At 32.8% G+C, this 17,095-nt stretch overlaps 1 protein-coding gene across 1 annotated transcript in view; it reads right to left on the bottom strand.

The window, feature by feature from the left end:
- The window catches only part of LOC146996274 (uncharacterized), a 372,021-nt gene that overhangs the window by 169,948 nt on the left and 184,978 nt on the right, over window positions 1-17,095 (bottom strand). The window lies entirely within an intron of this gene.

Raw genomic sequence — 17,095 nt, 5'->3', positions numbered from 1 at the left:
CGTAAGGTAACTCTTTCTGTCAAAATTAATAATATGAAAATGCACCGAATTTCAGTACCATGTAATTTAGTTCGGAAACTGAGAGGTATCTGTGACTTCTTGTGTATATGTAGAAAATTTTTAATAAGGTTATTATAACTGAAATTTGTTTCAAAATATTCAATATTCCATAACTTCTATCAACCAATAAATGCGATAAAGGTAAACTCCCCTTTTATAAATATGAAACAAGATAAACGAAATAAATTTGTGGTAAAATGAATTACAAACATTATGTCGATATGACTGACACTGAGCATGTGTTTGTTATTTTAATAGTAATTTAATTAACAATTACATGTAGCTTTCAATAGGAATTAGGTATTTTAAGCCTCTTATAAATTTTTTCTTAGCGTTAAAGCTCGATAACATGAATCAAAAGCAGAAAATTAGTTAAACTACACTGTCTCACTAATCGTAAGATTATATTACTGAAATATGCATATAAAAACAAATTAACATTTTATAAACGTACATTAAAATACCGAAACGCAATAAAAATCAATAACATTTATACTTAAAAAGCAACAAAGCCGGGCTCATATGAATCACTATAAGAGGCGCCAAATTGGCTATACGAATTCGAAAATTACTTTAATTATTAGAGGAAATAGGCTTCGTCAAACTTAAAATAATTGGCTACATTATTTCTCTGAATTTATAAAACTATGATTAAAAAATACTTTAAGAATTATGGTATAATTATGCTATAAGAGTTATGACATTTTGACTTAATACAATTACTTTTGCTTAATACAATAATTGACCTTTCTGCCTCAGGTGAAAAATCATCTTGGCACGGCTCTGATAAGCAATTAAGACTAGAAATATGCACAAAATTAGTAACAAGGCAATACAAAACTTCCTTTTCTGTTTTGGATTTCCAGAAAAAAATATCTTTTTTCGTCTAACCAAAGCATGGACACAAAACGTGTTCCTTCCTCCGTAAGGCAAAAGCAGCCCATCTGCTTACTCGCCTCTAGGCGGTAATCAAAGGACAGTAGGAAACCATCAATTAAGTGAAACGACTTGTTGATCGCCCTACAAGAAGGGGGGAAGAAAATCTAACAAAGGCCGTTTTCAGGACAATTTTGGTTCACACTAAATGAAAAAAAAAAATTGTAAACATGGTTAATTTTTACTGCAGTTTTCGAGACGTAAATAGATTTGAATGCGAACCGCCCGGTGGGTTTTAAGGAAATACAATTTTCCCTTAGACTTCAAAAACAACAAACTGCTTTCAGCATCTGAAGACATGACTATCCATCCTCAGAAAGGATCCTCACCTGGAAATGCCGACGCCTTGTCCTAAAGACCCAGCTCGGGAAGCTGACGAAATTATACTAGGGTCGAACAGAAACGCAAGACTACCAGCTATTCTCCATCACAAATGCTCTTCGGTAGTGACCTTCGTCTGCCTTGTGACCGCCTGTTTTATCTTCATACAGATGAGCCTTCATCGCCTGAGGAATACATCCAAGATGTCTAGGCTCGTTTTGAAGTGATGCACCGTTCCGCACGAAAGCGAGTCAACTTGGCGACGGAGAAGGTGAAGACCAGATACGACATGAGAGCTACTAGACATAGATCCAACAAAGAAGACAAGGTGTGATTGTGGAACCCGATTCAACGAAAAGGACTCAGTCCTAAATTACAGTCACCTTCGGATGGTTCATATACAGTGCTGAACAGACTGAATGACGGATCCGTAAGTCTTCGAACTCTAAACCTAAAGTCGTTCATTACGACAGGTTAGCTCATTACTATGGCCATAGTACGTAGTGTAAATAATTGTAAATAGTGTAAGACCATGGTCCTTTTTGTTTCTAAATGTGTATTTAGTATTTGATTTGTATTTTGTATTTGATAGCATTTGTTTACGTTAGTTATTGCATTTATTGTTCATGTTATTTGATATTGTAATGTAATGTTTATGCCTCAGTTATAAGTTCGACTTCCTGTCCAGGGATTGTACTGCCCGGCACGTGCAGTCCTTGGGAAGGGGGCAGTGTTACGAATTTGGTATTTAAATAGCTAATGTTAGTTGAAATGTAAATTAAATGGTTTTATTTCCCGCGCAGTGCAGCGCGTGACGAATATTAAAAGAAAGCTAAGCCGGAAAATTGAAAATACAAGGGCGCATGCATTTAACATTTAATAAATATCTCTTTTTGATTTCGAGAAAGTTCCAGAAAATTCTCGCGCGCGATGTAAAAATCTTATAAAAAGGAGGAAAACCTCTGAATTCGATGATTTTAGCTAGTTTGTTTTTGTTTTAAGAGTTTGTTAGAAAACTGCTCTTGTTAATTGTAGCGAATTCGCCGATTAGCTTTCTTTAGCTGTTTTGAATTAAGTTCTCTTGAACGCACGAGTAGTTAGAAGATAACTACGGTGGGTACTACTTTGGTAGACGGTTGCATGGATTTTTGGCGATTGACTTTGGCGCAATTGTTAGCGCGGTTTTTACAATCGTCAGCCATCTTGAAAAATGCCGTTTTTACGTTATTTTCCGCATAGCAAAGTATTCGAAACTTTAAAAAAATAAATATCGTTAAAAATAATGGATTAATTTTTTTGTTGAAAACGTTGTTTTTTAAGATGGCAAGCAAATGTAAATAAATACATTTACTACGAGTATAAAATACTAAAGAAAGGTTAAATTATTACTTTCATATAGCATAGAAATAGAATAAAAATACCGCTATAAAAACATTACGTTTAATTGGATTAAAATATTAGGTAAATTGAACATCGAATTAAAAACCGTCATACCAACGTTTAAAAGAATTAAAATATTACTTAAATTAAATACTTTAAAATAAGTAAATAAGAACGCTACACTAGAGCTAAAATGACAGCAATTAGTTTATTGTCGGTAAAAAAGGAGGAATGTCTAATAATTTTCTTACCGTTACAACGGTTATTTCTCCCAACATGACCACAATACCATATACGGCCGTCTCAGAATCGGCTCTTCTAACGATTCATCTGTGATCTACATTTTCGCACTTCATTATGAAGAAGCAATTAGCGAAGTTTCCTCCAAAAATTTAAAATAAATTTCCTCTGACCCTTGTAAGAATTTATAAATAAATCTTTGATTAGGAAAGCCAGGCTGGCGAAAATAAGGTCTCAAAGGACAATTTTTTGATTCCGATACCAAAAATTCTTGGTACTTATCAAAAACAACATTCATCTTTGAAGGAGACATTTTTGAAGGAATTCGAAGGTATGAATTAAATTTTAAAATGGCATGGTAATGCACAAATTTTCAGCAACCTATCAGGGAACTGATTACAGCTCGTTAATGGACAAATATTCTATAACCAATCAGAGAGTTGATTACATCACGCCTAGAATTAAAATTATTTTAATAAATATACATAATAAAATCATTTTAAAAAAGAAATGCAAAATTAAATTGTATTTTAATATTTAACAGCCATAAATAATGTTTAAAACATTAGATTAAATTTATAGATAGTAAAACCAATTACTTTTAAAGTAAGGTGACGTCATTGATTACATCATCCACAGCATAAAATTTCATAAAATATCATAAACAATAAAATTTTTATTTCAAATAAAAATGCAAAATTAAATTGATTTTTAATATTTAGAAGCCGTAAATAATATTTAAAACACAGAGTTTATGCATAATAACACGCATTATTTTTTAAATAAAATGACAACAAAGTATCGGTTACCATAAATAACTTATCCAGCAATGGGTTTACCATAAGTCGTAATACTCGCCGAAAGAAAAATTGCGAAAACTCGCCAAAATCCGTGCAACCGTCTACCAAAGTAGTACCCTACTATGATATATTGTAATACTGCACGAATATTTGAAGAAATTGAAGCATTTTTTTGTTGTGATAATAATAAATTTGTTCATTTTTAATCGGACTTGTGCATTCAATTCAAACGAACCCGTACGCACGCAATAATATGTTATAATGAATTCAGATTGTGTATGATCTACTCAGGTGAAGACAAGATATGCAAATGTTGCCAAATAAAGCTATAAGAAAGAGTTTAAACGCTATTTGATATCTAAAGAGCTCTACTTAACATCTGGATTTAAAGATTTACTCGACCGCAGCGAAATCCTTGTTTCTCCACAATTTTACTATGTCTGTCAGAGCATAACACTAATTTAATCAGCAATCAAAGTGATTGTAATTACTACTAGTAAGAAATCGATCTAACGTAAAATACTAAACTCTTAAATGTCCCAGACGAGTGTTTCCTAAGTACTCATTGATATCGTAACCTTGAGAGGGGCTATTCAAATGGACCAATAGGCTTCAATTGCAAAATTTGCTTATGTTTATGAAAATGGGAAACAGGAGTTCATTTTCTGAAATTCTAAGGAGTATCTGTCAGGTAATCACATTCTTTCGAAACAGAATTATTCAGATTATGAGCATTTGACTGCAATCTGAATTATTTCATGTATAAAATTAAATAGCAAAATTTTTTCTTCGATTACAAATCGGGGGCAAAATTCTAACGAATTAGCAACAAAAGTTGACAATTGACTTTTAAAGACAATTACTGCAACCCATTAGTCCGATACAAGTAGCTCCTCTCACTGTTGCGATAATAATGTGCAGTTAGGAAATTCACTAACGGGGCCAGTTTTTTTTAACAAAATGAGAGTAAATTTATATATACATATAGTCGGAAATGCTTACAAATGAAGCTTATTCTAGAAATGTTTTTCTGATCTTTGTATTTCTCTTTCTGTCGAGTCTCTCCTTAACGGCAAGAAATTCTGTAATTTCTTCCTTTACAAGCCTCAACGTTTCTGCTTTTATATTCTTAAGAATTTGATTATAAGATAATTTATACTTAATAAGTTAATTATTACCTATATTCCTAAGAATTTGTTAATTTAAGAAATTCTGCGAGAAAAGTCTTAATTCATATATATAATATATATAAATATATATTACACATAAATTCGATCGTGTATGTATACTTACATACGTATATATTGCGTCTTATATATGCCGTATTGTATGGATATCACCTCTTTGGAACCTGATGTTAGTGATACGTGTGTGTGGTGTGTTGTGTGTGTGTTTATAATGTGTTTGGAAATTACATTTTTAAAATTTAATTTGCCTGGAACATGGTTTAGTTGAAAATTCATTTCGATAATATTTATTTGTATTTTCTACAACGTTTTCCTTTATGCTTATTTTTTATTTCTCGAACTTATCATTTTGTCTCGCGAGTCGCCCTTTAAGCATTTTTCTAGAGTTTTTTCCCTCATGCATGCAATGATACCGCAAACTTAATGAAGCATTCCATTACCTATTTCAACATGCATGATAAATTAAAAATATATGCACCCATTAATAAGTAATATTCTGAAATATTAAAAATGAACTTCTCTGCAATAATTTCGTACATGAATATTAAAAGAAAGCTTGATTTTGATTCACTGATTAAGAGAACGGAAATAATACTGATTACCTAAGAGTGCTTAAATTCACTTCATTTCCTTCAGAGAATAGATATCTCATGTGAATTTGCTACAAGACGGCGTAGGAAGAAACATAATATGACTTACGTCAAACTTCTCGCCTGTTCTGTTTCTATTTTTGAGCTTCCTCAAGTTTTCAGCTACTTATTCTTTTGTTCGCTTTAAATACTTATTTAGAAGCACATCCCATGAATTAAAAATAACAATTTTATTTTATTACTAATTTTTAATTGAAAATTTACAGTGAACATTTTATGAAGATAAAATTATTGAATGATGTATTTTGATAAGCTTTGATTTATTTCCCTCATGGTGTTTCTCACATGGTCAAAAGTTTGTGATCGATTTTTAATCTATTTCCTGATAAGCTGTTGAGTTCAAATTTTCTACACATTGGAATTAACAGTGCAATGTGATGAAGTATTTTTTTGATAATTTGAGTTCGAATTTTTTAAACTTAATATTTAAAACAATGTTTTGCACATATATTCGTTTAACGAACAAACTAAACAGTTAAGAAATTTACTACTTGAATAAGCGGATAGAACGGAGAAAAATCTTTTAAACAAAGTTTACATAAGATTTTTAACATAATTCCTCATTTTTATTTTCCAAAATCGTTGTAAGTTTTGGATCAGTTGACGTAACAAAGTTGTTGGATTTAAAAGAGTATATTTGTTATTGAAAAATTAATTTTCCCTTTTCATTGAGATTAAAAAGATCAGAATAAAAACTAAGTTTTCTATAAAATAAGTTTCTGTTTTATAAAAGTAATGATCTAAAAGAGAATTATAATTTATCATATAGTTTAATGTTAACAAGATATTCAATAATTCATCTACAGTTTTATATCTCGAATAATAAAAGTGTGGGCACCTAAATAAGGAAATCTAATATTCTAATTACCAAAAATTTAAGCCATTGTTAAATTTATCAACAGCGACCACGCTTTCCTTATTCGGGATATGAAATTGTATACGAATCCAGTTTTGATGGAGAATCATCGGGGGACAAGTTCGAAAGTACTATCAGCTTTGTCTCTTCCTCTATCAGCAAATTTTTAAGAAAATTTTCGGCTCGGCAGCATCTGAAGTACCTCATGCCGCAAATACATTTTCAATCATCTATACTTTTTCCAGGTTTCAAACCTGGGCCCAAGGCAATGGAAGCTGCCTTCCCCGCCATCGCATCAATGTTAGCGAATCGGCACATCAAAGTTTTTGTAGGTTCTGTACTCATCACAGTAGCGTTGTGAGTTTACGAATATAATTCTTTATGTTTAGTGTATTTTCAATACTAATGATCTAGACGTTTTGCCCAAACTTTTCTGTTCGGTCACATTCAACTTACAAAATTATTTTCAACAAAACTTGCTACCTCAAACAGGGTAGTAGTACATCTTTTCACTTAGCTGGTGTAGATGCTATGAAGTATGACAGGTTCGAGAATTTTGTCTCGTGATATACCTCTTACATTTAACGCTAAACAGAAGCTTATGGCTAAGCCAAGTAGTTTAATACCTCAACATACATTGAAAATTTTGAACAATCATAGTATCCATTGTGTGCTTAGCCTTGAAATGAATCCTAAAACAAAGCTATCTGAATCACTATTAATTCAGTACAAATTCGCACATAAGTATGTTTGTTTCAAAGCAATACATATAAAAGAATTTATATTTGAAGACGTAGAATATGCTGGTAATTACTGTTGAATATAGCTTTATAATAACTAGATGATGGTGTACAACATTAACTCTTCCTCACTCCATTAAGAGTTAAATTTCATAACTTCACAAATTTTCCGGTGTTGATGCTAGAATCATGATATTCTATTATGCAGGAGTACTTTACTAGAGAAAGCTCTAACTGTACAGTCTGGGATCATTCATTTCAAATAAAAAAACCTGCATCCGTGCTTTTCTTTAGACCTTGTATATACTATTTGAAATTATAAGTTTTATGATTGTAAAGGCATCTGTTCATTTCATTAATAAACTGAAAAGCGAAGTGAGTTTCTTATTAACATCATTTAGTAAACTAGTCTCCGACAGTTGCTGTATGACATTGTTTTTACAGCTGCTGTTGTTTGCAACAGTTGCTGTTATTTCCGATAATTTCTGTAGTTAGTTTTTCTTTTCTACCGTTCATGAGATAATAGGAAAATATATTGCACGTAGAAATGCAAATGAGTTTGAAAATAACAATACAGATACTTAACATTCTTTAAAGTACTTCAAATTAATAAAATCGCATGATATTTCAAGTATCTGGCAACTCAGTTTACATTAATAGCCCTGAGTTTAATAAAATATTGAGAAAGTTGAATACTTATCCAATACTTCATCTGCTACTGCTCATACTAAAAAAATATAGATGCTCAAAATATTTTTATTCAAACAAAAAAATAATTTTTGCTGAACGATAGTATCCAAACAATTTGTACAACTACATTTCACAAGAAAATCATGATTAGGTCTTACGCAACTGAGGTATAAACTATTTTTTCCAGTTTGGTTGTAATGGTTGTTAGCACGTAAGAAGCTAGAAGCAACTGATATTTCAGAACATTCTACGATAGAAATGTTTTCGTGAAAATAAAAATGTCAGAGTTGATGAAATGTCACAGGGCCTTCTTGTTTAATGAACAATTTTTTTCGTGAGAAAAATTTTTAAAAAAATTGTTTGCATTTTGTTAGACTTTATCGCGCAATTTAATTCCTACAGAATCAAAAAACAAAAATTTAATCCAGTAAAAGCAAAAATGAATGAAAACTTAACAGGTAAATTATTGTAGTAATATATAAATTGTAATAGCCTGCATAGTTTTGTAATCGAAATTGAGTCAAACTACACAAAACTTCGGAATTTTTGTAGAGATCAGAAAGTACTTCGGAGCGAGAAACATACAGGGAGACAATCCTCTATGTGATTGCTAGAGATCGAATCATAAATCTTCACACTGCTAAATCGTTATATCACAAGGATAAGTTCAAAATAATGAATACCTTAATACTTTAACAATATATTAAGTGAAATACATTATTTTCGTTTAAAAACCTTTAATAATGTCAATTGTTTTGTTCTGCAAACTAATTAAAACGATTTGCTTGTTTAATTTTTGCCATACTATAGACTTTTGAATAATGCCTTGAATAATGTCTAAACCCTATAGAAAGCTGAGATGGAAAAATATATCTTCATTCCCACTATTGAATCCGCTATTTAGCGAAAGGATCAGAAATTTCTGTCACCAGAACTTTTGGCGATGTGTTCAAAACTTTCTCGCTGGAGACCTTTAAAATGCACATTTTCGCATCCATTCAAGCAAACTTCTATCCTGAGATCTTTATTACACTTCAAAATTTATTTAATTGTAATTTTCAGACTTTCTGGAGAAAAGTTTTAAGTCAATTATATTCTATGCAACATAAATCAAATCAACATGGCAATTTTTGCCTCTTAGTTTGCATCTAATGTTAAAAGGATCATCCTTACTAGCTCTTTAAAAGAGGCCTTTAAAAATACACGTTTAAATCTATGTCTAATAATTTACCTTGATCTTGATGCAGCTGGTAATTGTTTTTTATGTAAACAGTCGGTTTTATCATGATTGAATCTAGCTCTACAGAAATGCTTTATATGAAAGATTATTTGCAGACGTGAATTTTCGTGTTCTGTTTCTCTAGTACTTTGTCTTGTTCTCTCAATCAGAATCAGAATTTAGAAGTTAACCCAGCTTTGTTCACTTGCCAAATAATCAGATAATCAGTTCACTTGGCAGATAAATTTGAAATCCCTATAAAATACACAAGTTTCTTAGACATATCAATCATAGCGGTGTTTCTGTTATTTGCATTGTAAATATTGCTTTCAAGTAAATATTACTTATTTATTTGAAAATAATATTTAAATAATATTAAACAGTATATTTTTAGAATTCCCGATAGAGTGTTAAGTGTTGTCATACGTTTTTATATTCACTATATTATTTCATTAAAAATAAATAAACGAATCCTGAAACAACGTTTTTTCATTGTCAATATTAGGGCAAAAAGAATTAACCGTTTTCCTACTTTGCTTCTTCGTGTTGGAAAAGATTTTTTTCTTCTTCGTCATTTTTTATAAATTTAAAACATTGGAAAGCTGTAACTCCTAATTCTGTAACAAAGTCATTCTTCTCCCTATCATTGTCAGTAACTTATATGAGTTTTATTTTTTTCTCGTTTAACTTAGTTTCACATTTTGTTGCCATTCTTGCCCACATAGTGATGAAACGTTTGTCCCGAATTGAATAGAAAAAAATTGAAAGGGTTTGTTAAGATTTTATTATGCTCTTTCTGAGCTCTCAGTTTATCAGTCTGCTCTTAGACATAATTTTTTGTCGTTCATTATTAAACATAATTTTCTTGGAATTTACGTCGCATTCAGCTGCAAAATCGCAAACTATTTAAAAACAGCATATTTTTAGAATTCCCGATAGAGTGTTAAGTTTTGTCGTACTTTTTTATATTCACTATGTTATTTCATTAAAAATAAATGCATGGCCATAACATTTGGTAGCAACGTTTTTGAAGTGAGATGGCGCTACCAATTGTTACTGTTAAAGAACTAATTTTTTCTTTTGCTCTGACTTGCGAAGCTCGGTGTATAAGGATTCTAGAGTGTTTTTAACAAATATGCGAATAAATTGATAAAGTATAATTAACATAAAGAGTTACAATTCATTCTTCAGTAACTAGCTGGAGAGTTTGAGAGATTCAATAGAGCCGGAACGAAATTGGCTAAGCAAGCTGCTGTACGGACGATTTTACCATTTTTAGTTTCTGGAGAATTCATGTTTGTGGATTACAACGAGATGCTGAAAGAAAGGGGTAAGTAGCCCGTGTAATACTATTTATTATTAACTATTCCACAGAGTAAATTATCTGAATTAAATTTTTGTGATAGTTTGTTATTATTGACAATGCAGCGAGAATGGCTAAGAAACTGAAAGGCGTTCTCTCTAAAAAGACAACTAAAAAAACTATCCTATTGAAATTGTAGAAGAAATTTTCTGAGTCAGAACTGTTAAAAACTGAATTTAACAATCTGGAAAATGAATTTAATAATATTTATGATTTCATTATTAGTTTAAGTACCGAAGATGTCGAAAAGATCTTGAATGAGCAAGATGAAATCAATAGTATGCTTATTGTTCACTTCCACGCCTATCGAATTAATTTCTACCTTTTCGTTGCCCTGCGTTGGCAACACGCTTTTGAGATTTGTCGTTCGTAGGATTCGGTCGCTAAAAGCGTAGCTGGCCTGTAACGGTTGTAATTCTTATTTTATGCTTATCTGTACTCCTGAATTATTACTAAATGTTTACGTGTGAATGTTATATTATTAAATGTATTCAGTTTGGTTGAAATAGACCGAGAGTGACTGAATTTATTAAGTATAATCAAAGTCGAAACTGCGTCATCCATGTCGGCGCCATTCTAATACGAAGTACGTAAACATCATTTGGAGGCACGCCGGCGAGATCATATCAAGAATTCGTCAGCAGATCAAATACAGATAAGTGATGATTTTTTAGTTCGATTTACATCTAAATTTGATTCTTGAAGATTTATATCTATTTTGTATTGATTTTGATTTTGAACTTGAATACTTCGATTACTTATTATGGATCAAACTACTGTCATTAGATTGCGTGGTAGGGCAAAAGCGGCCTTCACAAGGCTTCAGAATACTATTTCTTCCGATTTATCTAAAAATGAAGTAATTTTGCATCTGGAGCGCTTGGAAAGGATTTATTCAGATTTTGATAAATTTGATGCCCAATTACCAGAAGAACAGTCAGAAATTGAAGATTTTGAATCGAAGTATTTTAGTTTGAAACTTCAGTATCAAAATTTATTAGATGTATTAAATGCGGCTAATGTGCCAAATATTACAGGAAATTCTAATATTAGTAACTTTAAGTTACCTAAGTTGAATATTCCTATTTTTTCGGGTAACTTTAATGACTGGATGAATTTTAAAGATTTGTTTGTTGCAACAGTGCATAATACTTCTTTATCGAATATACAGAAATTTCAGTATTTAATCGGATCACTTGCTGATGAACCAGCTTCTATAATTAAACATATTCCGTTATCAAATAATTCTTATGAAGAAGCATGGACAAAATTGCTCGCTAGGTACGATAAAAAGAAACAAATCGTACAATCGTTAATTAAAACATTTATGGATCAAAAATGTATTTCACAGGTTGATAATGTTAATTTACGGCAATTAGCTGATACTTCCGATGAAGTTATCAGAGGTTTAAAAGCTCTTGGTGACAAAGCAACTTCTAGGGATCCATGGTTAATATTTATGTTGCTTCAAAAGGTAGATTCAGAAACTCGAAAGTTATGGGCACAGAAACCAGCGGAAGATGATTTTCCTACATTGGAATCATTTTTTGAATTTTTAAATTTAAGGTGTTCTTCTCTCGAAATTATCATAAATAAAGAAGCGAAGCTAAAGTTCTTGATAAAAGTAGTAATGTTAGTTCTAAAACATTACAGAATTCTAAATTTAGTAATACTAAATGTTCGAAATGTAACGGACTTCATGCGTTATATAAATGCGTTAAATTTAAGAATTTGGATGTTACTGCTAGAAAGAACTTTGTATGGAAACGAGGATTGTGTTTTTTATGTTTAAATTCACATCTAATCAAAAACTGTAATTCACAGTTAAAGTGTAATTTGTGTAATTCAAAAACGCATAATAGTTTGTTGCATGAAGATATTAAAGCTAACAACGTACAGCTTTTAAAAGCGCCAAATGAAAACGAAAGCACTCCAGAGAGAATTTCGAATGAATCATGCGAGGGTCAATGTCAAGTAGTTGTCAGTAATACGATTCAAAATTTCAACTCGTCGATTTTGCCTACAGTTCTCGCACTCGCATTTTCATCCAGTGGCGAAACTATCGAAATTAAATTATTGCTGGATTCTGGAAGTGAAAGTTTGTTTATTTCTGAACGAGCTGTTCGAAGATTAAGATTAAAAAGAACAAATAAAAGGTTATTTTTGCGTGGAATTGGCGGAGTGCCAGCTTCCAAAACTCGTGGTTTTGTTGATTTTAAAGTTCGGTCAAAGATAAATAATCAAGTAATTGACGTTAACGCATACATTTTGGATAGGTTAACTTTGCCATTGCCGGAACAAGTGATTAATGTAAAGCATATAGAATACATTAAATCTATTCCGTTAGCGGATCCGAATTTTGCTCAACCCAAAGAAATTGATTTGATTTTAGGAGCTGATTATTTTTTCTCAGTTTTAAGATGTGGCCAAATATATGGTTCGAAAAATGAGCCTGTAGCTCAAAATACAATTTTCGGTTGGATGATTGCTGGAAAGGTCGGAAATAATATGGAAGGCCCAAAAACAGCAAATGCACACTTCATAAAGTTAGAAGATAATATAAATATTGATTACGAACTTAAACGTTTCTGGGAAATGGAGGATATTGTCGATGTTGGGAAGAAGGAATTTCTGACACCTGGGGAACAATGTTGTGAATCACATTTTCAAAACACTCATGCTGTTAATTCAGATGGGCGATTTGTTGTAAAACTTCCATTTTATATATCGCATAAGTTGGGTGATTCAAAACCGGCAGCAATTTCTAGGTTGCGTTCCATGGAACGAAAATTCAAAGATAATCCGGAATTTGAAAAACAGTATAAAGATTTCATACGTGAATATGAACAGTTAGGACATATGACTGTGATTAATGATGATTTATCTAACAGATCGGATACAGAAAAGTTTTATCTTCCTCATCATGCAGTAATTAAAACTTCTAGCACAACGACAAAATTAAGAGTAGTTTTTGATGCATCCTGAAAATCTGAAAATGGTATATCATTGAATTCTCTTTTAGGGGTAGGTCCGAAATAACAAAGACATATTTTTGAGATTTTGATTAATTTTCGATTTCCTAAAATTGTTTTCACAGCCGATTTGGAGAAGATATATCGTCAGGTGATGGTAGCCCCTGAAGATCAGAATTATCAATTAATACTTTGGAGATACAATTCCAGTGATAAAATGCGCACGTACAAGTTGAAAACAATTACTTATGGTCTTTCCTCTGCTTCATTTTTAGCAACTCGATGTCTGAAGCAGATAGCTTTAGAGTCTAAAGAGGAATCAGATGTATCTCGTATATTGCAAGAGGATATGTATATGGACGACTTATTATCGGGTGCAAATACAGTTGATGATGCAGTATTTGTCTGCAAGAAAATATCTTCAATTTTACATGCACGTGGTTTCGATTTGAGGAAGTGGAATTCAAATTCTGTAGAATTCCTAACTGAATTTAAGGAACATTGTTCATTGAATTCTGATTTTGAGATATCTCCTAATTCGAGTTCGAAAGTCTTAGGACATTTTTGGAATTTGACTACTGATAAATTCAGTTTTAAAGCTACACTGCACATCAACGCACCTATAACAAAAAGACGCATATTAGCAGAATCTGCTCACATTTTCGATCCTTTATGTCTCTTATCTCCCTGTACTATAGTGATTAAAATATTCTATCAAAAACTATGGTTAGTTAAAGGCGACTGGGATTCAGTTGTTCCCCAGCATACCTCAGATGATTGGTTTAAATTTCAAGAGACATTCAGTCAAATCAATAATTGTGAAATTCCGAGATGTGTCATACTTACAACGGACAGTGTTATCCAACTACATGGATTTTCCGATGCATCTTCGCAGACTTATGCAGCAGCCATTTACTGTCGCCAAAGGTGCAATGGTACGGTTAACGTTAATCTTTTGGTATCAAAGACTAAAGTCGCGCCTATAAAGCAAGTATCCATTCCTCGATTAGAACTCTGTGCTGCGTATTTGTTGACCAGATTAATGCGATCTCTATTGAACATTTTAAAGAAGTTTGATTTTGAAATCTTTGTGTGGACGGATTCCAAGGTAGTTCTGTCTTGGCTATCAGCTCATCCACGTAAGTTGAAAACTTTTGTGGCAAACAGAACATCTCAAATCATAGAAGTGATACCTATTAAACATTGGAATCATGTTCCCTCTAAACAGAATTCTGCAGACATTGCTTCTCGTGGTATTGAACCTCAACTCCTACCAAATTGTACTTTGTGGTGGAATGGTACACCAGGGTTGCGTCAGGAAGAGGAAAAATTGCCTGAATATGAATTAAAATCTGAAGATGATGCTGAAGTAAAGGCCGAACAAAGATCTGATCCTATTTTTATTTCTCATATACGTGAATCGAATGATTTATTAGCTAATTTGTTCGAGCATTATTCTTCGCGTTGTAAAATTGTTCGTATTCTGGCTTACTGCCAAAGATTTATTACTAATTGCAAGAAGCATCATGTTACTCAGAACATTTCACGTAGTGGCATTAACTCCAGCTGCCTTATGCCGCTAACATTTCTAGAGATTCTAGTAGCAGAAAATTTCATTATTCGTTGGATTCAGAATCATCATTTCAAAGATGATTTACAATGTATCAAAGAAGAGAAACCTTTACCCAAGAAGAGCCAACTACGTTCTTTGTATCCATTCGTAGATAAAGATGGTCTCTTACGGGTGGGAGGACGTCTTCGAAATTCATCTTTAGCATTTAACATCAAACATCCTGTCATACTTCCTTCTCGACATAAATTTAGCGAATTACTAGTGAAAGAACTTCATATTACTTACCTTCATGCTGGCCCTTCTTTATTATCACACCTCATCAGACAATCTTACTGGATAATTGGAGGAAAGAAACTGATACGCAATTGTGTCAACCATTGCTTAATATGTCACCGATTTAAAGCTGCTTCAAATCCGCAATTGATGGGTGACTTACCTGAACATCGTGTGACTTTGGAACGACCTTTTTATGCATATGGGGTGGATTACGCTGGTCCTATTACCATGAAATTTAATAAGGGTTGTGGCTCTAAAACAACGAAAGGCTATATAGCTCTGTTTGTTTGCTTGTCGACTAAAGCTGTGCATATAGAAGCAGTCAGTGACCTGACGGCAGACTCGTTTATCGCTGCACTCAGACGTTTCATTTCACGTCGCGGTGCACCACGGCACATTTACAGTGACAACGGTACCAATTTTGTGGGAGCATGCCGAAAACTACAAGAACTAAATCAGATTTGGTCTTCCTTGTATGCAACGGAATCGGTTTCCCGACAACTAACTAAGTCATCTATTGAATGGCATTTTATACCGCCTGCTTCGCCCCACTTCGGAGGAATATGGGAAGCCGGCATTCGCTCAGCGAAATTTCATCTGAGAAGAGTATTGAAAGAGACTCTTTTAACCTACGAAGAGTTGTCAACACTACTTACCCAGATCGAGGCTATTTTGAATTCACGTCCACTTACTTACGTGAACGATACTGATATTGACTGTATTAATGTTTTAACCCCTTCTCATTTCAGTACAGGTGATACTTTAACTTCCTTTTCAGAAAGCCATCAGACTTTACGCACAAGGAGTTCTAGGTGGGAACTTGTACAGAATCTACGTCTGGGATTCTGGAAGCGATGGAAAAAGGAATACTTGACTTCGCTTCAGCAGAGATCCAAGTGGCAGTACAACAGACCCAATCTAAAAATCGACACCGTGGTTCTTATCATCGAAGATGGATCTCCACCGCTAGCTTGGCCTATTGGACGGATCATCGATGTCCATCCGGGCAAGGACGGCTTAGCTCGTGTAGCCACTGTCAAAACTAAAACTGGTGTTTTCAAAAGAGGAATTAATAAACTTTCACCTTTGCCTGTGTATCAGGACTAAACCTGATAGGGTGGGAGTATGTTCACTTCCACGCCTATCGAATTAATTTCTACCTTTTCGTTGCCCTGCGTTGGCAACACGCTTTTGAGATTTGTCGTTCGTAGGATTCGGTCGCTAAAAGCGTAGCTGGCCTGTAACGGTTGTAATTCTTATTTTATGCTTATCTGTACTCCTGAATTATTACTAAATGTTTACGTGTGAATGTTATATTATTAAATGTATTCGGTTTGGTTGAAAGAGACCGAGAGTGACTGAATTTATTAAGTATAATCAAAGTCGAAACTGCGTCATCCATGTCGGCGCCATTCTAATACGAAGTACGTAAACACTTATTGATATGAAATTTGAAATAAATAATAGATTGTCGAAAATTATTAAAAAGAAAAAATTGAAAATACTGCAATTTCTGAGAATTCCGTTGTATATTTACCTAAGATTTCGTTACCCGCATTTTCTGGAGAAATGCATTTCTGGCTTTCATTTAAAGATGTTTTAAACTAAGTACTGATTAAGACTCTGATTTATAAGATACTGTAAAACTACAATACTTAAAATTAGCATTTAAAGGAGACGGCTTTAGAATAATACATTTCTGATGAAAGGACAGCTTCTGTCCTAATCTGTAACTGGTCCTAATTATAATTTAGCATGGTATCTCCTTGAGGAGAGGTACTGAAAAACTACACAACATGGGCATGCCCAATTAAAGAGACTTATGAGCATTC

This window comes from Stegodyphus dumicola, chromosome 7, assembly GCF_044657685.1.
Source record: "Stegodyphus dumicola isolate Sdum_Otavi_A_Nest chromosome 7, ASM4465768v1".
NCBI lineage: Eukaryota > Metazoa > Arthropoda > Arachnida > Araneae > Eresidae > Stegodyphus > Stegodyphus dumicola.
This window is presented reverse-complemented; position numbering and strand designations above follow the sequence as displayed.